The 23,944-nt window shown below is 35.7% G+C and overlaps 1 protein-coding gene and 1 non-coding gene across 4 annotated transcripts in view; both read left to right on the top strand.

Annotated features, from left to right (window-relative positions):
* The window catches only part of LOC106668479 (RNA-binding protein 24-B-like), an 85,157-nt gene that overhangs the window by 35,769 nt on the left and 25,444 nt on the right, over positions 1-23,944 (top strand). The window lies entirely within an intron of this gene.
* Positions 1,080-1,153, top strand: Trnag-acc. Its single transcript has one exon. It is a non-coding gene; the product is annotated as a tRNA-Gly (tRNA).

The following is a 23,944-nucleotide window of genomic DNA, read 5'->3' as shown; positions in this document are numbered from 1 at the left end:
TGTGAGATTTTATCTGTTCTTTTATGTACCTCTAATCCTTTAAAACGGACCAAATATTGTCGTAAGATAACCAATGGAAGATTGCCTAAGAGATAATTAAAAATATTAAAAATGACTACCTGTTTAGCCTAACACTGCTTATAGCCCTGACCGCCAACCGAAATGAGCAGAAATGACACAAAATAAGCGATATCATGATATCATTCATCTTGGTCGTTACCAATTATCGTCGTTTGCAGTATTTCGCTATTGTATGCGAGACGAGTATTTTACTATCAAAAGTGGTTGGTCAGGGTATAAGCAGGGAGAGGCAAGACAGATTTAGATAATTTTGTTTGTCGTTTTTCCCTTGTACAGTGCTGTCATACAATATCGGTGAAAATAAGATGTGATAGTTTTAACTTAATATTTGTTGTTTCTCGGTCCAGGTCAAAGATGAACCGACACGTGTTGGTTTTAATTTTTTTGCCTCTTGCCAGACCTTGGGGGTACCGCCAACCCCTATGAGCTTTTATACTGATTTTTAAGCGTTTAAGAATTAAACGTTAAACAGTCTTCTTTATGTCCGACCTTAATCTTTATGAAACTGTTAAAAGGCCGAATGACAAGACATTCACTACAAGCTTATCCCCATCGGAATATTGCTAATTTGATGTTACAAACATGTTCTGTAAATATTTGAAGCGAAGAGCTTATTTTCGCCGGTGGGGCTTTTCCGAACTTTGCTCCCCCGGGTATGACTCATCCCTTTCCCATCTCTCCTACCCCTTACCTCCGTGATTCATACTCTCATCCAGATATTTACCAGTGGTGCCTTTAATTAAATGAATTCCTGCACTGTTATTCAGACCTTTGAAGGAAGCTTTGTTAATAATTTATTTATTTGAAATTTAACTGTCTGTTTATATGACGTGTGTTTTTTATGAAATGATAAATTTTGAAGTTAATAGCACGACTAGAGTTGTAGGAGGATATTTCATTAAGTTTTAGAGTGTTGTGTCAACAGTACGAGCTTGAGTCTACTTTTCAATATTAAACGTTGTATAAAAGGTGAGAATTTGGTGTCGGAGTGGATCGAAGTCTCGATAGCTCAATTGGTAAGAGCAGCGGCGTACCTAGCCGAAGGTCGTGGGTTCGAATCCCGCTCGTGACACTGAATTTTTTATTTCAACCAATACCTTACTTAAAGATAAATTAATTGAAAAGAATATTTATTTGGTCAATCGGGCCACGAAACCTTATGAATTTATAAGCAAAATGAAGTATACTTCACTAAAGCTGGCCATTTCATTTGTCGCCGAGATTTAAATAGATTACACGACATATGAAAAATGGCAAAAAGGAGGGAAAATTCGAAAGGCTGGGTTGAGATGGGAAGTTGGTGTCCGAGTGGATCGAAGTCACGATAGCTCAAGTGGTTAGAGCAGCGGCGTATCTAGCCGAAGATCGTGGGTTCGAATCCCGCTCTTGACACTGACTTTTTTATCTCAACCAATACCTTACTTAAAGATCAATTAATTGAAAATAATTTATTTGGTCAATCGGACCACGAAACCTAATAGGGTTGTATATATTAAAAAAAACCTTACCAAAATAAAACTTTACTGTGAAACCCAACTGCGCAAGGAATGAAATTTTACTTGTTCATTGAAACAATAAATAAACTTTCGAGGTCTTAGGGATGAGTTTACGACAAAACGGACGAATTGGATTTTGTAGAAAGGGGTTGTGTCGTTGTAATGACCAGAGGAAAGTGGGGTAGTCTCGCTGGAATAATGGGCTATGCGCAAGGTTTTGATGGTATGACTCATCGAAATCTGTACAGTCCCCGGTCCTTCCACCTCTAATCCAAACGGACAAATCTTATCGAGTGGTGGGTTCGCACGGAGTAAAGCCCGATTGATATTTGATACATTCGAAAAGAAATCAATATTTTCATGAATCATCACGCGAAAGGGGTCACTTTGCCTTCGTGTCTCTTCTTTCCCATTGCATGGAGTAATTTATTGTGGATTTCTAAAACGGCTATTTTCACGTGTCATGGGGTTTTCGAAAAATGTGCTTTTTATTTTGACTCATTCGTTGCTTAAAAATGCAAGTGGGTTAAAACCTGAGTATAGAGTGAAAATTTTGTACTAGTATGTAGTATTTCGCCATTTTCATGTACTTTTCAGAGATATAAACAGGGCGAAGCCAACTGCGTTTGGTTACAATTTACTTTCTACTTATAACTGTGACAAATTCTGACGATGGCAAATCGCTAGTTTGTAAATTCCACGTTGACTGACATAAACACACGTCTCTCCATCAAAAAATCTTCGGTCTTGCCGAAAAAAAGTTCAAAATTGTGAAAATGGATAATACTTCAGAAAATTCAACAATAAATTATTGCACTTAAAGAATTCAAGCCTTCTAACGCTCCTATTTTCTCTCCACATCACTCTTTAACTTTTTACTAAAACAAACAATTTATCTTTCTTGTTTATCTCTGTTATTCTTTCTCTTACTGGATATATTTTCGTCTTTCTTTTCTTTTGTTCTCTCCCGTTGACTTCTTATTTTGTATACTTATTCCTATTTCACTCTCTCCCTCGCCCCCTTTAACTCTCTCTCTCTCTCTTTGTCACTCTCTCTCTCTCTCTCTCTCTCTCTCTCTCTCTCTCTCTCTTTCCCCCTTCCCCTCTCCCTCTCCCTCGCCCTCTCGCTCAGTCCCATCAAACCGTATCTACTCCATAAAATGAATGCCTATCAACCTGTCTATTTACCTACCTATCAAGGCATATCTCATTTCTCTCTCATATGTCTGTTAGCTCAGTATCTCGTTTTCCTTTAAATCTTTATCACTAGCACACCTGCTCTCTCTCATTTCTCTCTCTCTGTTTCTGTTTTTCTTGGCTTCTCTGTCTGTCTCTCTCTCTCTCTCTCTCTCTCTCTCTCTCTCTCTCTCTCTCTCTCTCTCTCTCTCTCTCTTTCTCTCTGTATTTATCTATCTATCAAGCTATCTTTCTTTCTTTCTTTCTCTACCACCCTCTTCCCCTTTAATCTGGTCCTGTAGATTTCTTTCTATGTATTCTTTCATACCTCACTCGTTTCCTATTCTGTTTCATGTCTTGCTTCCGCCCTCAATAAATAGATATATTTCTTTTCCCTGTCTTTTTGCTATTTCACTCATATCTTTTTTGTTGTTTTCTTTCCCTTTTGCTTCTTTTTTTGTTCGCCCTTCTAACTTGCTATTTCTCTCTATTTTTTACCTCTTTTTTCCTTCTTTTTCTGTGCAGCATTTTTTTAAAATTCCAGAACCGTTTAATGTAGAACTTTACGTGACAAAATCTATTCGTAAACTGGTTTGTTAAACAAAAGGGAACTAGGAAAGCTATATTTACTGTAAAAGCTGGTTTTCAGCAGTCAGCAGTTTTTAATCTGAATAACTGACCCGGACAATGAATAAACAAGCCGTGAGAAAGAGGAAATATAAAGGCAGTTCGTGTTTCAAGTTCATTTCCTTTTCATTCACAACTCTGTTGAATATCTCGTCGGTGGAATTGATTTACGACCTCCCAGGATCTTGAAAACTGTTCGGGTAAACTCCGTCCCTGTCCCCAGGGCGCCGTCATATGCAAAGGGAATGACTCAGAACCAGATCAAATCCAAGGGATGAAGGAGCGAAGTCTGGTACAGGAGTGTGTAAGGCATGTGACACAGTAATCACCCCAGCAAAAGGGGGAGAGGATCGGATCGATACGGCAACAACTTTTATAGATTTTCGGCCGGATCGGACGCTTGACGCGTTTCCGAAACACCTCGTCCCACAAAATGGCTTGACGGGTACCAAGCGCCTTTTGTTTAAAAAAAATATTCTCACTGGAACCAGGTGTAGTTACAATAAATAAGCATAATCGGTAATAAACTGACGATAATATTTCGTCCGCATTCATATCGAGTAATCATCGAATTGTAATCACACTATAAAAGTATATTATTTTTTATCAGTGGTTTTAATAATATTCAAACATTACTTTCTAATTATCTCGATAGAATTGATATTTGCATTGCAATTTATTATACTTACTTATTATAATTTTGTATTAAAAATTTTTGGTCTTATAATATTATTAACCCATTCATGTTTTAGTGGTCTAATTGACCGAGTTACTTCTTTCAAGTAATTATTCTTTTTTTATGTAAAATCTTGGTTGAGATGAGTAATAATAATTTTAATACATACCATATAACAATAACAACATACAAATGTGGCCAAAGCCCGCGCAGGTGCCCGTTATGCAGAGAAAGATTGCTCGGTGTGTCCCACATAATAGAGGTGGGTCATGCCTAGGCTCCATACAGAGAGCGTGTAGGCATGCCGCCGGATTTAAGAATGGTTCTCGCACACGGTAGTGAGTTTCAGGGTCCACTGTTCCGCTTTTTAGGGGAATTGGGAATTTTTTATTGTATATAGCCATCAAGATATGTGTTTTGTATGAGTGAGTGTATTTATTATAGTGAATGGGGAGGGGCTGATGATGGAATAGCAGGTCGTGTTGAGAGTGCCCACCACACGCAAGGATGGCACAATTACACAGAAGACAAACACTTTGAGCCCTGAAGATGATCTCAATAAAAGATCGAAACGTTGGCACGATAAAGAAAATGTTTTTCTGAAACCTAGATCACACCCGACTGCATTTCATGATATCTGAATAACTATCGATTAACGGTCACTAATCTCTACACATTTATATATTTATATTTTTGTTTTTTGGTTACCTAATAAACCTACTAAAAACTGAATGCTGAATGTTTAACTATCTCGAATGATCCATAAAATTTTTGCAATAAATAATAATTAAAACTTTGGATATAATTTTTATCAGTACTATTTGATATTTCTCTCGCTTTTTGCTTGTTTATTTATATCATTTTTTTTTAGATTTTTCTGTTCTCTTTTTATTCTAATTCATGTTTTTCTCTCTTATCTATCTTTCTTTCTATTAACATGTTTATTTCTTTTTTCACTTTCTTTCTCCATTTCCAATGACTTGTTTGATAAGTTTCTTTATTATCTTTTTGTCTTTTCCATCTCTCTCTCTCTCTCTCTCTCTCTCTCTCTCTCTCTCTCACATACGAACACACACACTCTCTCTCTTTCTTTCCCTCTCCCCTTTTTTGGGCTTTTAAATGATATTACTGATAAACGTTTTATGTTACAAAATATTTTTTTACCTGGCGGTCGATTTCACCGACGTTTTCGATTGGCATAATGTATTACTGTTACTTAACTTAGAGCGTCTATATTGTATATTAAAATGGAGGAAATCGATGGAATCATTTTTATATCAAAGTGTTTTCTCCACAACAGGCAAGAGTGGATAGAGGAAAAAGCCATTAATCCGAATGCCATTGTGTCGGCATAACGGAAACGGGCGAAAGGAGTAGAAGTTGTATCAATCCGCGGCCGATGCAAAGTCGATAGAAAACTTCAGAGAAATTTGTTTCAAAACAAAATGGTTAAAAACCCTCCTGTTTACAGAAAACATCTTACATTGAATATGATTATTACGCGGTCATCAGCGTGACTGTTAGACCGTTGCGTAACAGTGGATTATTGATATTTGCTAATCTGAGTTTGCTTTAATTACATACTCCCATGTAAGATGCCAATCCTTGCAATTAGTACTATCTGGTCGACGATACAATGAGAAACACATTAGAAAGCTCGATAATCCCTCAAGGTTAGGGGTGTATCATCTCAGTACTCCAAATTTTATGATGAAGAGTGAAAGTGGGTAGATAGTCTTATCACATCCTTTATTTACTTAAACTTTAAGCCTGATTGTCCTAAGTAGCAAAAGGAGAAAATGTTCTTTATATGTAGGATAACTTCGTTTCTGGACCAATATTTAACCTCTATTGATACGCTCCCCCAATCGAAAAGCATGACACTGTGTTGCTCGAGTGTCTTTCTACACTCAAAAAAATCTTACACCCTTCATGCTTTCTCATCCATCTCTTTTTATGTTAAAATGCCTACGCAACTACCTGTCACATCATTACTGGATGGTCAGGGTGAGGGTTAAGCCATATGCTAACATTTGCATCGTTAAACATTGCCCAATGACGCAGACTTCATCTTCAAGAGTTTTATTAGTATACTTCTCAATTTAGTCACAATACACAAAAGTCTGGGACATTACCACCGACTTAAGACAAAGTTAAATATTAAGAACTGTTCAACTGGAAACTATGTGAACATAAACACAGGTCACAAAATCTCTGGACTAATCTAAAGTCATCTCTAGTCCACATGCCCACTTTATTTATTAAATTTTTCTTTTCTTTGCCAAGAAATGTCTACATCTTAGATGTCATCCTACATACCTTTTGATAAGAAGATTGAACTCCTGGAGGCGTGCTGAGAATTTCTACATTTTATTCCAGGAAAATATTTTACCAAAAGTTTGGGTCTTCACTACCATGTGATGACCTGGTTAAATACTGAGACACTGACAACTTGACACTTGATAGACGTGAACACAGCTTACAAACTCTCTTGACTCTAAAGGCTTTTCTACTTCTTAAGCCCACCCTTTCTGCCAAAAAACACATCTAGGTCTTAGATATTATCCTAAACACCTTTTGTAAGGAAGAACGGTGGAGAGCTTGCCACTTCTTACACTCCAGGTCAGGAAAATAGTTCACCAGATGCTTGGGACTTTACTACCAACGACTGGCCATGAGGTATTGAGATCTTTGAGGACTGAGACCTTGATGTAAGGACTTAAACACAGGTTATAGACTAAATTCTCGATCGCAATGACTTTTATTGGTATATTTTGCAGTCCCTTAGAGGCTCATTTAAGGGATGATAGCCCACTATAAATATGGGACATTATATTATAGACCGAAGGATTAAGGTATGTACTGATATGCCATATAAAGATTTGAACAGGTTACAGACAAACTCTCTAGACTAGTCGAAAGATTTATCTAATTCACAAGCTCAATTTTTTCCAGAAACGTCTATATATCATCCACCGTTTGATTGGGAAGTCATTGAATGGGTTCCAGGGTGCTTGGCATTATAATTCAAGTCAGAGAAATAGGCCACCAGAAGCTTGGTACTTCTCTACTAACTGCATGCAGGCAATCGAAGGAGTTTCTGAAGGAAATCAAACCTAAAGAAGCGAAATGGTTACTCTCTAACTCTAGGAGGGGAATAAGGAGGCTGATAGGTATCCTAACGGGCCATTGCCCCTTGAGAAGAACCTCTTCATAATGGGTACTCTACCAGACCCCTTCTGCCGCTTCTGCGAAACAAAAGAAGAAACGGCACTACCTTGCAGAATGCGATAGGTATGCTAGGGAAAGATTTGATACTTTCGAAGGAGAGGACATAACCAAAACACTCCCCAGGATAAAATGGTCCACAATCCTGAGGTTTGTGAATAGGTCCAAAAGGTTTATGCAGGACTCGTGAGCCGACCAGGTCCCGGACCTTTTAGGGATGGGGTACGGGCCTACCCAGGCTTTTAACCCCTCGGGTCCTGGTCGCCCGCCCTGCGTAATATATATACTAACTGAGGACAGTTACCTTAAGGATTTTTCAATTTGAAACCTTAAGGCTCGATATAAGACTTGACCATATGTGACAGAAAACTTTCTAGATTATTCAGAAGACATCTTTAGTTCATATGATTCTAGCTAGTTTTCTTAAACCAAAATCATTAATGGAGCGTGCTTAGCACTTCTTGCACTTGAATATTACACCATAAGCTTGGGGCTTGACAATAATCCACTAGATAAGACTAGGATGCCACTAGATAGTCTTCGCTTTTACTTAAAGATTAAAAAATTTACAAACGGTTTTAACCCAGGTTATAAAATGCTAATCCCTTTAATCCTGATTTCCAGAAATTTCTAGATTGTAGATATTAGTATGCTCTTTCCAAAAGTCGTTTGATCACAAGGACTTATAAAAAAATTCCCATGTGCTTAATTCCTCATGCTTTAATCTTAATTTACTCTACTGGAGGTTCATTTCAAACCATCCTAATAGTACATTTTTTATGTCAATGCAAGAACATTCTCGTTTATCTAGACACTACTACTGTTCACCTTTATAGACTCACTTAAATATGTAAATCCTTTGAACCCCTGTTCCGCAGATGGCCTTTTAAGATCAATACGAACAAGAGGCAACATACAGCTTTCACTTTACGACGTGGTATTCTCCCCTTAACTTCCTCACGGGACTGGCTAAATTATATATTTAGGACTTCCACATAGAAAACATAAAACTCGGCTTGAAAAAAAGACTGTAAAGGCAAGTAAAAAATAACATGGGACAACAAAAAATAATCTGTTTTCCTAGCAGGATTTTTTAATGCTATACGATGTACGACATACATCACACAATCGTCCTTTCATGGTCAGTAGTCCAGACACTCTAGATCGATAAACAAATAAGGTAGAAAAAGGAAGTTAATTGTATTAAGTAAAGTAAATAAAGAAATACAGTCAATAAATGCGAGTAATTTACAAAACTTTAAAAAAAGTACTTTATGCGGGAGAGAAATAAGGCGAAAGCGCACTACTTCTTAGCTTTGTTGTCTTAGCATATTCGCAACGCCTTGAATCTTGCACGACCCTAAGGAGAACCGATAAAATCTTCTTTGAACTCAACTTTATCGATTTCAAAGAAAACTAATTCCATTTACTTTTGAACAAAGACACCCAAGACCGGGGAAACGAGGGAGACTGACAACATCATCAAAAATTAACGTTTCCCCCTTTCTATTAAATATTCATTTGGCAAACAGCAGCTGGTATCGTATGAACAAAAACCCTTTTATAATATTGCTTTATTTCCTCGTTGATAATATTTTATAATGGACATCTGTTGTTAATTTTACCAGGGTATGTCCGGTTTAAATTTGAGGCGACTAGCAATTTCCTTTAAATTTAAATCAATCTGAGAGGGGTTGTTGTAATCAATATATAATATATATTATAACCTCAGCAGTTTGTTAGCCTTCGGCATGTTTTCCTCCTTTTTCTGGTATTTCAGGGTATTTTGTTTTACGAGAGAATTTGAGCATCTCGATCTGGTTGCTATCTCTTTGCTTTTATAAGTATGTTAACTACGTCAATATCCTAAAGTGCTAACATCTCGTTTGTACCCCAGGTTGTCAACAACATGATAGAAACCAAACATACAATACATATTTATACATCACCACACGATACCAACATGGAAGTATGATCAGATTCACTCCACCAGAGATATTCCTCGGGGCGGGGGTCAAATGACCCGTTATCAACGTAAGGGTACGCTAATATTGCACTACTTAAGTAATAAAAAATAAAAACACTTAGTAATAAAAATTTATAAAAATGTTAAAATAAACTGATATGTTACCTTTGCTTACCAGTTAAGTATGATCACTTATAGAAACTTTGTGTATGTCATTTCATGTTATGTAACTTGGTTATCTCAGACGTAATGTCCTAATCTCCCCGCAAAATAAATTATCTGCTACGATTTATTCTATTTCTAATATATGTCAGCAGTGCGATCAATAATGATCAATATAAAAAAATCATTACTCATATTGTTTTTAGCTAATTACAGCATAAAAGTTTTGTTTATAGTTCTATGTTTAAGTAGACATTTTAGTGTGAACTTGCGAAATTGGCGATGATTGCGCAAGATATATCAATTAATTAACGGAAAAATATTTGTAACAATTTAAAATATTTAAAGACACAATATTCAAGCCGAAAGACCGAGGATGTCGGGTTTTCAAAACTAACCTATATGGACTAAAAGTCAGTACTTACGAAGTAATTACAATGATGATAATAACCACAAGATATACAAATGTTTTCCATGACAAAGGCCAATAATCAAAATAGACACTTTCTCGCGAATAGTTTTCTCAAGACTAACGAATCGTGTATTGTTCTAAGGTGTAAAATTGATGATATTTTCATTTATGTCTGGGTTTTTTCTTGCATGGAATTATGTAACTATGATACACTTGGTTAACAATTGTGAATTGACAGACCCCAATCTCACTGGACAGTTTCACGCCATCTTCAGTGTTGACCAGGACCGCAAGTAAGACAAGGCAAGCCACTCTCTTTCCATTCATGTCAATTTCTCCTACCTAACGTTTCCAAATTAGACATGGGATCCCTTTCATAAAACTAGGCATTCGCTTACTCAATCACACGTCCAAATTTCAAGCTGATTTAATGAGATTATATAATTTTTAATAATTAAATAAATTGATAAATGCGTTTAAATATAATAGATAAGCAGGTTATTATTAGCTGAGCTTATTATTAAATAATTAACATATGAATAAATAATCAGTAAAATCATTAAAAAATAAATAATCAATTAATTAATTAACAAATGAATAATATTTTATCTGTATTTAGTTTATTGGCTTGGCAATTCTCTTCACTGAGTACAATCGGTCAAGCAGCCATCTTCTCTCTTCAATATATTTCGTACATTCATTAAATTTCGTGGTCCGATTGACCAATAACATATTTCAATTAATTAATCTTTATGTAAGGTATGGGTTGAGATAAAAAAGTCAGTGTCACAAGCGGGATTCGAACCCACGGCCTTCAGCTAAATACGCCGCTGCTGTACCACTTGAGCTATCGTGACTTCAATCCACTCGGATACCAACTTCCCACCTCAAAAAGAAAAAAAAAATCAAAAAGAAAGCAAAAAGGTTACGATAGCTGAAGTGGTAGAACAGCGGCGTATTTAGCCGAAGGTCGTGGGTTCGAATCCCGCTCGTGACACTGACTTTTTTTATCTCAACCCATACCTTACGTAAAGATTAATTAATTGAAAGATATTCCGAACAGTCCATCCATGTTCCATATCTTTTTCAATCTGGCATGTTCCACATAAATTAGTCCTTATTTTCTTTATTTTATGTAGGTACACCCCACAAATGCCACGACTGGACTTATGCCTGTTTATCATTGAGCTGTTCCTTTTTGTTCAGGGTAGTCGATAGTATCATATAATTCATATGAACCAAATCTGTTTAAGTCAAACTTCTTGATTATAACCCCGATCAACTGCAAAATCGGCTAAACATCGAAAAGTCTCTGGCAACCATATTACTTAATCATTTTTGTTATTTTTAAGATAAAAAAACATAAAACTCATATTTTATTCGGTAAGTATATTGGCAGTTGATTTAATTCAGTGACTAGAAAAAAATTAAACAAAAAAACTGCTTTATTTCAATAGCTCTATACGATTATTGACAATAGCAGCATAATGACGGGAAAGCGGGTTCGTATTCACAATGCAAGACTATCAGATAGGAATACGAACAAAAAGAGAGAAAAAGAGAGAGAGAGAGGAAAAAAGGAAAATGGAAGGAAATCAAGATAAGCGTTTTGTATGGACGTAGATTGTGTCCTGAAAATAATGAGATGAACAATTTTTTGTTCTCCAAAAACGAAGTGGGCCGATTTTATTATTGGGAAGTTTTATTGTTGAAATATCCACGGGCCGTCACCCGTGTGCAGAGTTGAACGTATGTAGTTATTGGTTCAACTGAATGGCGGCCTCCGTTCGATAGACTTACCCTTTTCATGAGGTTTTAAGTTATTCATCTGAGGGTACATTATGTGAGTGGGGGCGGCTTTCCCTCGACCTAGGGGTAGGGGTTACTTTTTACTTTCATCTCTGGCTCAAAATAACTTATCTCTTATTTAGACGTTTCCTTTGGAATTCCTGCGAGGTTCAAAAAGTTTGCTAATTAAGGAAAATAGCACGAGCTATAAAGTTTAATAAATTATTTCAGCAGCGATAACAACAAAAAAGTTGTAGTTACAACAAATTGGATGAATAAAAATTAAGTTTTAGAGTTTCGATTTAGGTTTATCATTTTCTAAACCGACTGCTTTCATTTTTATATGTCAAAAACATCAATTTGCTCGCAAGTACTACGTGTAAATAACATTACACTTTTCGTAAGCCAACGTGTAATTTGTTGAACACACAAATTTAGATTTCTCTGCCAAATATAATTCACACAATTCTGGATTAAAGCGGCTTAAATTCTAAATTCGAATTGAATGGCATAAAGGGTACCAGCTACATGATCTCGATGAAAAATGCAATAATTCAACGTTTTAAAATAGAATATATGTGGAGGGCTAATTATCGTACTGTATTTTCGAAAGGATCGTTGAATTTCCTTAACGATATTAGAAAATTATACCCAGATAGAGAGATAGACACATAGTTAGATAGATATAGAAAGAGAGAGAGAGAGAGAGAGAGAGAGAGAGAGAGAGAAAGAAAGAGAGAGAGAGAGAGAGTGAGAAGGTTAATTAATTTGCATCCTTTGTTACTTTGTTGTTTCTCATAGGTCTTGAGGAAATAAAATCGAAAATAAATTTGCCGGGTTACTCAGCCCAAGTACAATTAATATATTATTATTGGAATAATGAAATAATCAGAGGGGGTACAAACAATCAAATTCAGGCGGCATATGTTCCTGCTATGAGAATGTGAAAGGGATATAATAATATTGTTTACTTTCATATCTGATTAAAAGCATTTATTATTGAGCTAATTCACGTAGACGATTCGCTAGGTCTTATACAACATGTGTGTTTAATTCTTAATATAAAAAGCACAGTTGGTTAATTACACCCTTTTGCTATTGGTACTTACTAGGCTGTACCTAAATAAAAGACTTAGGAGTGGATGGAACTTGTATACAAGACAAACAGTAAAAGAATGTTGGGTTTGTCATTGTCCTACTTTGAGTCCATATATCGTTGAAATAGTCTGGCCTAAACAGATCTGATGGACCAAAGTTAGAAGAAACTCAGGATCATAGCAGGTCTGCTAACAGAAGATAGCCTAAGCAGGTTCTGCCAAATAGAGGAAACCGCAGTGGATAATATACAAGGAAAAGGTTGCTACTCGCTAGCAAAGAAAAGCTAAATTCAGTAAATGTAACTTACAAGTCTCTATCAAAGAATATAGAGGGAATAAAATGTCCGAAGCCAGATAGGTATAACTCATAATCGGAGGAGCATAGCAGTTTTATTTGAAAGAGTACCAGTGTTTATAAACCTAACCTAGCCTAACCGTAACTCCAGACAAATTGCACAGCCATAATATCTAATTTTAAACCATCATCAGGTTTGTGGTTGGTGTGTTCGCATGCTTTGGGTCTGTCGGACGCACCATGTTCAGTGGTTGACCAGGGCTACACGTAGGTTGAAGCAAGGCACTGTCTGGTTGGTGTTCGTATGCCAACTTGGTTTTTGATTATCTAATTTTAAACCATCATCTTAGTTTTATCCAAAAACTTGCAACTTTGCTTCTAGAGGACTACTTCTGAACTTGAAGGAATAATTAATCAATCATATGCCATTATTAGATGGATGTTTTATTTAGTGAGCATGGCACAGCTGTTTTGTATTAAATCATATTAAGCCTGTTGTGATTTACATTTCCACTTCCATAACTTATATTTTTAAACAACCCTAATTTTTTCAAAATATTTAATTATATCCAGATGATTTTATTAATCTGTAACGGTCTTTTTTACCTTGTCACTCCGCCTCAATAAATTTATGGTTGGAAGCGCGTGTAAACCGTGCGTTGAGCGGATTTAAATAAATTTGCGTGCATCTGGGAGGAAAGTAAATGTGCTTGTCGACAGGTGTTCGTGGGCCTACCTGTGGCTCGCGTCCTCCCCTTCCGGTCGGGAAATTGTCCCGGAAGTCCGGCAGCGAGCAGAACATTATGGGTCTCCCACTACTTTGCTCCTTTTCGTCCTTACTTCCTCTACTAGTCGCCTGACGTCATTTACAATCATTTTCATAACTTCCGGTCATTGCCGGCCTTAATTCACTCCCTGTTTATCACCCGTTCATGCCTATCACATTCACCTGGTTGATAACGAAAACCCGAAACTTGAATTATTTCTAAAGAAAAAGTGGAAAATAATTGGCCAAATGCAATGTATATCACGTCTATGCTCGAGTCAAGGCTTAAGCCTAATGTCGCTGTAGGTTTTTTTCTGAGATTCGCCAAGTTCCGTGCAAAAAACGAGGATAAGCGGACCAGTATTATTTACCCTACCATTCAATATCTCTAGATCACACAATAATGCTTCACAGTTTAACTTAACAAGTAATTTGGTCGTTACCGATTATTTTGTTGCCTATTCTCGCCGCTTTGGTCTGTCGGATGCGCTGTGTTCAGTGGTTGACCAGGACCAGGGTAGTTCAAGCAAGGCACTGTCTCATTTCATCCATGCGAATTTCCCAAATTCAAACTATGTACCGTAAGAGTGTTGTCTTCAACCTGCTTATATCCCTGACCAACGTCTGAAGATTGTGAAATACCAAAATGCTGACAAACCCCACACAGCGAGAATAGACAGGCCAAAATTATCGGTAACGACCAAATCAAAGTTTCATGAAATTTAGGTATAATAAATATTGCTATTTTGAAAAAGTTCTAATTTATTTATGGTTTCCCAATTACAAAGAACTGAAAGTAATAAGTTCACTAATTTCGTGGTCTGCTTGACAAATTAATTATTACAATTAATTAAGGTTTTTAGTTGAGATAAAAATTCGATTTCGAATCCCGCTCGTGCCATTGACTTTTTTATCTCAGCTAAAAACCTTAAAATTGTAAAAAGTATTAAGGTTATAACAGTACATAAATTTAGAAATATTTATAATAATAAAAAATTTAGAATGAATTGAAACAATTTAAATTATTAACACTATATAATTATCAATATTAATTATATTAATGATACAATATTTAATATTTTCTAATACTAAAATTGCTTATACTGACATTAATTATATTTATATTTTCGAACTAGTTTAACAAATTTGTGGTTCTTCTAATAAAACTGTATTTGGGATAATTTGTTCCATGTCAATCGATGGAAAATGTTATTTGACTTCTATAGTAGAACGTCTATAGTAGGGCGTCGGTGGCCGAAACGGTTTAGGCGTTGACACGGCGCTCATCACTGTAAGGTAAAGGTCCCGGGTTCGAATCCCACGACCCTGCATTCAAACCAGACATACTTACAAATAGGAAAAACATTAACACGCAAAATAATTAACAACACAAACGTAACGACATACTTACAAATGGTATTTTTTTTTCAAAAACACCGGCACCCCGAGGGTTGATATGACCTCTGCTACGACCTGAAAAAAGAAAGAAAATGCAAACTATCTACAACCTGCCTGTAACCCTGACCAACTTCTGAAGATGATGAAATGCCGAAACCTAAATTAAACCTATCTTTTACCTTTTAAACTTTATCTCATAGCTAAAGGTGGGAGGAAATAAGATTAATAAATTTATATCCTTGAAAAATAGTTTTTGGTTTCTTTGATACTATAAAGATAATTTTATATACAAACCTATTGCAACGAGAAAAATAATCCCCTATGCTTATTTTGTAATCTCCTAAAGTATCCCTGGGTCATACAGCACTTTCCACGAGCTTTTACACGAGACCAGAGAGTGGCTATTCTATATATTATTTATTTTATATATAATATTTTATACGTTTTTGTCTTAGTTTATTTATGTTTAATCGGCTGCGGACGTGATCTCTTGTCTGCTGTTGGCCACTGCTGATTGTTCTTGCGTGCAATGCACAGTCATGAACCGATAAAACGGAAACATGATAAAAGCCCTTTTTGCGTTCAATTGGCTAACTTCATTGTTGTCTTTTTTTTTGGTCAATTGCGCTGCGTTCAGACCAAAAATTTAAAAACAGCCCTTGCTAATGTACAATTGGGCCAGGTGCATTAGTTCGGACATTGTGGAAGGTGACTGCAATAGCGAAACAAATGTCAATTTGACTTAGATTCCCCGAATAGGATAAAATTATTGATCGATGGACGAAGGGACAAAAGAGAGTTTGTATGACTGTTCCGTGAAGCCACGCTGATGACCGTTCGAAAATCGATATTGATTGCACGCGATTCACTCATCCCCACCAACAGGTGAGATTATCAGTTATCAGCGGAAGCACAATAGAATGGAACACTAGTACAAAATAGAGAGAGAGAGAGAGAGAGAGAGAGAGAGAGAGAGAGAGAGAGAGCAAAAAAAAGAAAGAAAATAAGACTGTCCGATTTCAAACATATTACATGCCTACTTTGAAGGTAATTTCGTTATTTATTCCCTCTTTCATAGTTAGACCATCATAAAATGGGCAACGAATTACGCCACAAATGTTCCAATTTTTCATAAATGTCTCAAAACAATTCGTTAATTTTCTAAAGTGCGCTAGGTTTTTTATTTTTTATTTATCCCAGGCATCCATTTTGAGTGACAATACCAATTTTCATAATGAGCGGTTTTATTATTAGCAATCATTTATCAGAATTTTTTTGTTCTTTCCCTAGCCTTCTCCGTCCCAATCAATTCTATATTTTTTATGAACAATCGGATTTCTCGTTAAGATTTTCTTTTTTTACTTATATAAACAAATAGAATGTGAATAACAACGTACATAAGATGCGGCTTGATGATTTTTCAAGATTACAGTACACATCAGACCATTAGGACAATCTACACAACGCACTCACATAACACTCACACTGACACAAGCAGTATACACTATCGTCTACTCGGAGCAAGCCGGTACTAAGAACAACTACTTCATCGGTGGTTGAGTCCACAGACCTTTGGGATTGCATCAGGCCCATGTCAGCCACAATAACCCTTATCTGGGTACGACGATGATAAATTTGCCATGGTAAGCTCGATTAGGATACAAATTGGCCCTGAACTATTTTGTGGCATACCAAACTGCCAAAAACGTAGATCGATCAGGCCTACGTCATAAGTCCTCGGTTCAGAAGCATTGTTGTCCAGGAGGCATGCGACAAAGTACATCAAGGGAGCATAGCAGAAACTAATGGAGGACATAACTAAATCCAGGACGTGTTACGACTAGGAAAATAGTTCTGTTGACTGGACACTGCATACTCCGAAGGCATGCCTTGTCATATGTATAACCGCCACACACGTGCGTCCAAAGGTTTGAGATCTGGTAAAAAGGCATAAGCTTGATGAGGAGCTACTAGGAAATTGCCTATTAACTATAAAAAAAAAATCAGCCATTTCAAAGCAGATGAAAACTTACGAGAACCCTTTCGTCAAAAAGTAGAGACTTATCAAAAACAAGAAAAGCCACTCGACTTGGTTGATAAAAGTGGGTTTCCTTACGCTCTTCCACGCACTCTTGGTGAATCCCTGAAAGGTCAATGCGTTACGGTTGTCAGGACTGGTTACCTAAAGGACGAACCAATGTTATCGGAACTCTGCTGGAGGCAACATTACTGACAGTAGGATTATTTGAGGGAAATGTTGAAAATAATGGAGATGGTTAATAGACCAATACTGTTCGTGGTGCGAAGGCGAGGACTAGTTCTATATTTGAACATCAATAACCTTTAACGTCTCTTTGAGGCTGTTCTGGAAGAATCGGTGTGGCAGGTCACTGGACATACAACAAACCAAGTTAACAAAACACTATATACAAAACGAAACGCACACAAACTGAAACTAACTCAAGCACATGTACAGTTCTTTTCCCAGGGTGTCGTTTCAGATTGGAGAATAAGGTAAAGGTAACCTTCTCTAGAAACACACGTTCTGAAACTCATAAGGGATGGTCCAGGATATAAGAACAAGTCTGGTGAAACGGTAATGGCAGCCCTTTCACCACATAAACGCACTCATACACAAGCACATATAGTTAGTACATATAGTACACAATTATACCGTCCCTAGGAAGCCGTTCAGGTAGCGATTAAGTCTGGAAGCTCGGAGAAGGATATCTTTTGATTATGAGACTTCAAACACGAACACCGAAACAAACTCACATTAATACGATCATACGTGTATTTGTAATGTTGCCGTCCTGAAAGAAAGAGCAGGTTTGGTAGCTCATAGGAAGCACCTTATTTACATACAATCAACTAACACTACATACACTCATTATATTCATACACTCAGGCCATACAGAGAACAGCCTACGCATTTTAAAATATTAGATTACAAACCTCTCAAACAAGAAACAACTGTAAGGTTAGTGTAGACTGTAGTATTTGCTGCCACGTCTATGTTCTCCTCGAATTACACCTGTCAGGTCACGTATCTTGCATTTGCTCAAGTTTTCTTGTCAGTGAGAATCAACAATGATGTTAAATCCGCCTTTCGCCGTCAATTGGATATCCTGCCTGCCACAATTTTCCTCCCTTTTCATCTTCTATTATTTGCTTTGTCTTACAATTATAATTCACAAGGCTGTGAGTGGATTTTAAAAGAACCGAGCTATTGATGCAAAGAGGTCAATCGTTACGGCTTGTTGAACCGAAATCCTTCTCAAACCTCTCTTTATTGATTAATGCAAAATAAAAATTTAATGAACTTTTATACAGTTTCAGCTTCAGGAGCGCTTAATATAGCGTTCTTTTTTTAACACAGATTCATTAACTAAATTCTAGTTCAGCTTTCATAAACTTTTATTTATATAATATTAAAAATACAAGGATTACTCGGACCGACAGGTGTTGTTCAATGTTTTAGAGGAGTAAAGAGACAGTTAATGCTCTTTAGATAACTAGCCTACAATTCCTAGCCGTACGGATTTAGATCTGGTTCCTGGCCCTCGGCCAGGCTACATCTCTATTCTTAGAGAGCGAGACGGTATCTGAGCAACCCTGTAGAACCAAATAGGGAACTAGTTAATATCAAAGCCGTTGACTTCATTTTATCCGGTTAACTGAGAACTTCTCAAAAAATTGTTTCCGGGTAGAGTTTCGTCTGATAGAAAAGCGCCAATGATACCATTATATTTTTCCTTCATTGATACACATTTATTATCCTAATACTGTAAAAATTAATGTATTATATTCAATTAAACATATAACAAACAAAATTTAAATATTTTTTTGTTCTATTTACTTAATCTTTTGGGTCAATTTTTATCGCCTACCTGTATTTTTTTTGTAGGTGATTGTTATAGTTGATAGATTGGTATAGTTTTCAATTTTGTCTTTATTAATTTTACATAACATGTTTTGTAGATAAAAACATTTTTTTCGAAAATTTAATTAACGACTTCATCGTTATCATTGTAAATATCAAGGATTTGAAAAAATTTACCGATTATTATGTTTTTTAGTATTATAGAGCTAGAGGTCGTGTTTTTTGTTTGTTTGTTAATAGTTATTTTTATATAAATAGTTTAATCTACATAAACACATGTGGTCTGAAAAGTGCAAGTGGAAAGCTGATTATAGAACACCTTTCAAACTTGACAGACCACGAGGGTTAAAGAATTATACGTTTACCTTGTTTTTGAATAAATCACGTTTTTTATTCGGGAAAAGTTCTGAATTTTTTAAAATAAAATCGTAATGTAATTTGGTCGTTTCTGATTATTTTGCTGCCTGTTCTCGCCGCTTTGGTCTGTCGGACGGCCATGTTCAGTGGTTGACCGTAGGTTGAAACAAGGCACTGTCTCATTTCATCCTTGCAATATTCCCAAATTCAAACTATGTAGAGTAAGAGTGACTTCAACCTGCTTACACCCCGACCAACGTCTGAAGATCGTGAAATGCCGAAACGCTTGACAGACCGACACAGGGAGAATAGTCAGACCAAAATGATCGGTAAGGACCAAATCAAAGTTTCATGAAGCTTGTGTGATAAATATCGTTATTTTGTAAAGATTTCTTCTTTAGTGTGTAACTACGAGTTTAGTTAAAAAGAAGGTTATTTGTTGCTTGACGATCTCAATTCGTCCTGATATGCCTATTTTCGCTGGTTTGGCCTGTCGGGAACCATTCGGTATCCATCTTTAGTAGTTGTCCAGGGCCATAAGTAGGGTGAGGCAAGCCACCGTTTCCTTTCATATATGCAAATTTCTCAAATGCAAACCATCTACATTAGTACTCAATCTACTTATACCCCTAACCAACGTCTGAAAATGGTGAAATACAGAAACGTCTGACAGACTCACATAGCAAGAATAAGTCAAGCTAAAATGATCGGTAACGACCAAATTAAAGTTTATTGAAATTTACATATAATAATAAGTATTGATATTTGTAAAGATTTCTTCTTTAGTGTGTAACTAAGAGTTTTATACCGTTATAAAAGGAAGGTTGCTGAACTGCTGCAAATTTCTCAAATGCAAACCATTCACCACGAGGGTTAAGGAATTATAGATTAATCTTGTTTTTGAATAAATCACGTTTTTTATTCGGGGAAAACTTCTGAATTTTTTAAAATAAAATCCTAACGCCTCGTCTATTAATATCACATTAGACTACTCGTCGGAAATGGCAGAATAATTACAAATTGGTGTCGTGATTTTAATGTTTAAATGTTTCATGTTCTACACATACTCTTGAAGGTTTGGACAAATCCCTCTTGGATGAAGCCAAATTGGCTCTGACGTCTGACATTATGCAGCCGGTCGAAACATCAAATTAAGTTTTACGACCTGCATAAACGCCTCGTCTGACATTTAGAATGTTTAAGACAGAAAACTTTAACCTGCCACTCTGACAAATTGTAATATTTTTTGTTTTTATTAGGATTTTTAGAACTGCGATTTTTAGCCGCAACATGCAAATGAGACAAACAGACCAAACAGACAAAAAACAGACAGTGACAATCTAGCAGGTTACACTTGATAGAAATCACCCAGCAGTGCCACTCCCTCACATCAAGTGAAGCTTGGAACGTATTGGATTTCCATGAATGTTGGGACAAGAAAGGTATTGGATAAGTGGATTAGGGAGAAGGTCCAATAATGACCATCACAAGGAATGAGCCCATCACAAATGAGATTTGGAGGTCATTGTGGATTGTTAGGTTTGAAACGTAGAAGTTTAATATTTTTCTCAGATGGATTGGATTTTATAGTGGTGGAAATGGGCTACCACGCCTGGCTCCTTCAGACTACCATCTTTTTCGACCAAAGATCAACTTCATTAAAAAGAAGCATCATACATTGGAAGACGTGTAAGATTGGAAGGGGTTTGATTACCTGGCTTCTAGATTAAGTACGATAAGACATGTCTGTGATCTAAAATATAGATATATTTTTTTGGAAATAAATCATAAATGTCCTTTAAAAGGACATTTTATTTATACTTAACCGAGAAGAAGACAACGTTTCGACATTTTGTGTAAATGTTGCTATTTATAATCTTAATGGGATAAAAGGGTTAGAAACTATTATATCGTCAACCTTATAAATTTCAACATTTTATGGTTACTATTCAGCACACGACCCGGGCTTTAAACTTATCGGCCCTGTTTCGCCTTTTGATTTAGGACAAGTGGAGAGAACGTTTGACTCAGCCCCGGAGGGTGAATTTGTTCGCTCGCAAACATACTCCAAGATTAACAAGGAGCAAAGCCCTATTAGTCATCCCCCGCCAGCCCTAAAGGGCCAAGGCAGGGGAAAAAAGCCCTTTCATAAGGCCTACCCCCCTTTATGCTAATTGCCTTTACGTGATTAACAAACCGCGTTTATTCCTTTTTTCACTCACAAAAACCCACTTGTTGTAATGGAAATTAGTGAGACAAAACATTTTATATGCCGAGTCATAAGCCAAAGATAGGTAATATAGCCAAATATAGCTTTTTAAGAAGTAAGTGACATTATGGTATGAGGAGTTTTTTTTATGTTCAATTATTGTAATAATGAATCCATAATCGACTTAAAAACATAGATCACTAAAGGATTAATAATAAGTATGTATCAGGAAAAGGGATGCCATTCATAAAACATACATAACCGACCTAATAATATAACTTTAATTGGGAGGCGTCGGTGGCCGCAACGGTTTAGGCGTTTACACGGCGCTCATCGCTGTAACATAAAGGTCCCGAGTTCGAATCCAGCGGCCCTACATTCGAACCTGGCATACTTACAAATGGGCTTTTTTTTTTTCAAAAACACCGGCAAAAAACATGCAATTAAACTGACTAAATCTGAATTCTATATTAAAAAAAATTATATTCAATGTAAACCCAAAAAACTTTAGAAGCTAATAAATAAGGGTACAAATGATAACATTCCAAAATCATCATAAAACTGAATAGACATGATAACCTAGAAATAATAAATAATCCAACTGAACATCCGTAACTATTTTCCTAAAGTAGGTGCGAACATTAACAATGATATTTTACATAATGTGGGTAATAATAAAAATTTTGTGATAGATTATTACCTTCATTCACTACATAGTCCCACTAAGTTTACTTTTTCTTCAACCTATCTCTATTAATAAAATTTACAAACATTAAAAAGAAATAACTTTTTAGTTGAATTATGTTTTTAAGAAAACCACAGTTTCTATATATTCCTATTCAACATATTTTCAACCTATCTTTTAAACTTGATATTCCCCCACATTTTTTTCACACAATGATCATCCCTTTTATAAAATTAGCTTAAAGCTTGAAATTAATAACTACCGCCCTATTTCACTAACATTATCCTTCTCTAAAATACTAGAAAGGTATTTTAAAGAGAAATTACTTAATAAAAAGAAAACTTATTGTATGTAATCAATATGGGTTCCAGCCTGACAAATCTGCAGTTCAAGCTTTATTTGATGAATCAATGGAAAAATCTTGATAACAGACATGTTATTGGTTTATTTCTCGACATTAAAAAAAACGCATTTGATTCCGTTGATTATTCCATGCTAATTAGTAAATTGATATTGGTGTATCTGGTAAACCTATTTAAATGAAACCAAAATAAACAAAGCAAACAGTATTATTTAACATTCAGTACGTAGAAATCTTTAAATAACTGAATAGTGTTTATTCAAGATTATTTTTAATAGCGGACTTTTTATTATTTGAAGTTTATTTAGTTAGAATGAGAGGTTATCGCTTGAGTGAATGTATTTATTAGAGTGTTAGTAGTGTGGATGATAGTATGTGTGCGTGGATAAGTCCGTGGTGTGTACTGAATATATCAAGTATACCATAACCCACCAATCTAGGTTAATACTTTAGACTCATTGTGCAAATGTAAATTTTAATTGTACATAAAGTATAAATAATGCAGGATTTTGGTATTAAACAAAAAAAAAGAAACTAGTTACTTTAAAGCAATGTTCTTTAATCAAAATAATTTCCCATACTCTCAATANAATGAGTAATCCTGTAAACGTAAACAGAATATTTTATATAGATTTTTTTTAATGAAAACTTAAAATCCTGCATTATTTTCCGGACAACCCGATAATAATTTATCAAATGTTCCTGCAATAACTTAAAAAAAAAAAAAAATTGTACTACAATCTCAATGCTTGTACAATACAATGTAATGTCACTATAAATTTAGGACTTGCTAAAGTAGACAGCGGGTTTTATTACCGTGCTGACAACACTGCAGTAAGATTCCTGTATAATGCTAAGTCCCGGTCATTAACCGTTAAGTTTTATATCACTTGAACTCCAATATATAACTCTGATTAATTTATAAATAATAAAAAAATAATAAAATTTATAATTATGTTTAACTCCTGTCTTTATCACAGGGTCTTTTACTGAAGACAGGCTGCATGATTTCTTTCGTCATAATTATATATTACATATTGCAAAATTGTACAGCAAATAAAAATTACTATTATTATTAATTGTAGAAAATAAGCTGACATTTTTGAAAAAGTGGGATTATTTTTTTAAACGTGACATTTAGTATCTGCTCAATTTTTGGCAGAACTATAATCAAATTGTTTTTTGTATGCATAGCAAAAATTGAAATCTTTAATCTTTTATTTCGGTATACCACCCGCTTCTATCCACATGTGAATCCGTAAAACCCGGAGGGGGCCATGA

This window comes from Cimex lectularius, unplaced genomic scaffold (genome assembly GCF_000648675.2).
Source record: "Cimex lectularius strain Harlan isolate CLEC.00 unplaced genomic scaffold, Clec_2.1 scaffold36, whole genome shotgun sequence".
NCBI lineage: Eukaryota > Metazoa > Arthropoda > Insecta > Hemiptera > Cimicidae > Cimex > Cimex lectularius.
The sequence above is the reverse complement of the archived record's forward strand: the minus strand, read 5'-3'. Positions and strand labels throughout refer to the sequence as shown.